Raw genomic sequence first — 1,297 nt, 5'->3', positions numbered from 1 at the left:
ATATAAGGCTTTTATAATTATGGATATGGGAGAAGTTAGTACTAAGAGTACAAAACTCGAAGAGGTAGATTTACCTCAAGATATGGATTTACTAAATAAATGGACAATTCCAAAAGTTGAATTAAAACCATATATGAGTACGGATTTTTTTATAAAATAAAACATAAACAAATTATTAAAACAACTGCGCAATCCCTTGCTTTAAATGCTGATGAACAAACTATTCAACTCCTAAATAAGCATGATATTGATACTTTTAAACGTAATTATAATTATATGCATATTGGCCTAGTATAAATTACCTTTCGACCTTTAATACTAAAGGGTCTCCCTGAAACATTTTTAGCTGCTTTGCATGATGCTAGAAATTTAAATTTTAGAAAATCCTTAATGGGATCTATTGAATCTACTCTTGCCTATAGTCCTGTATATTTTAATACTCAGCCAAATTTACAATTATCTCTAATTGATGTAAATATTCTTCATACTTTAACTTTAAATGTGAAAACTCGTTTTCCATTTCTTTGATTTTCGAATTATATGCAATTATTTCTCTTGAAGAAAATGGGCCATACACTACCTGAAATTTTACTTTAAAATTAAAATAATTAGCGCCGCCCGTCACACCACGTACACACGTCCCCGCGCCTCGCCCGGTTTCTCGTTTCCGCCAAGAGAAAACCAAAAAGATTCGTCAATCGAACCGGCAAAATTAAACCAAATTTTAAAGGAAAAAAAAAGGGATGGAACACGAGGACTTCCTAGGGGGTCACCAATCCTAGTACTACTCTTGTCCAAGCAAGGGATGCAACACGTGAACTTCCCAAGGTGTCACCCATCCTAGTACTACTCTCGCCCGAGCACGCTTAGCTTCGGAGTTCTAATGGGATCCGGTGCGTTAGTGCTCATATGATCGCACCCGTCATTCTCAGCACTCCAAATTCTATTAAGCCTCTTTCTCTTGCGCCGTCCGTCACACCCCGCACGCGCGCCCCCGCGCCTCACCCCCTTTCTCGTTTCCGCCAACAGGAAAAACAAAAAGATTCGCCGATCGAACCGGCAAAATTAAACCGAATTTTAAAGGAAAAAAAAGGGATGGAACACGAGGACTTCCTAGGGGGTCACCAATCCTAGTACTACTCTCGTCCAAGCACGTTTAAATTCGGAGTTCTGATGGGATCCGGTGCGTTAGCGCTGGTATGATCGCATCCATCATTTCCAGCTAAGCCTCTTTCTCCTCCGGCGCCCGTCACACCCTGCACGCGCGCTCCCGCGCCTCGCCCCCTTTCTCGTTTCC

At 40.9% G+C, this 1,297-nt stretch overlaps 2 non-coding genes across 2 annotated transcripts; both read right to left on the bottom strand.

Annotated features, from left to right (window-relative positions):
• Nucleotides 1-802: 802 nt before the first annotated feature.
• Nucleotides 803-921, bottom strand: LOC124890071. The gene has a single exon (XR_007048928.1). It is a non-coding gene; the product is annotated as a 5S ribosomal RNA (ribosomal RNA).
• Nucleotides 922-1,092: 171 nt separating this feature from the next.
• Nucleotides 1,093-1,211, bottom strand: LOC124890072. The gene has a single exon (XR_007048929.1). It is a non-coding gene; the product is annotated as a 5S ribosomal RNA (ribosomal RNA).
• Between the last annotated feature and the right edge of the window lie 86 nt (nt 1,212-1,297).

The sequence above is a fragment of the Capsicum annuum genome, unplaced genomic scaffold (genome assembly GCF_002878395.1).
Source record: "Capsicum annuum cultivar UCD-10X-F1 unplaced genomic scaffold, UCD10Xv1.1 ctg11473, whole genome shotgun sequence".
Taxonomy (NCBI): domain Eukaryota; kingdom Viridiplantae; phylum Streptophyta; class Magnoliopsida; order Solanales; family Solanaceae; genus Capsicum; species Capsicum annuum.
Note: the sequence above shows the minus strand (reverse complement) of the source record. Positions and strands in the feature narration are given on the sequence as shown.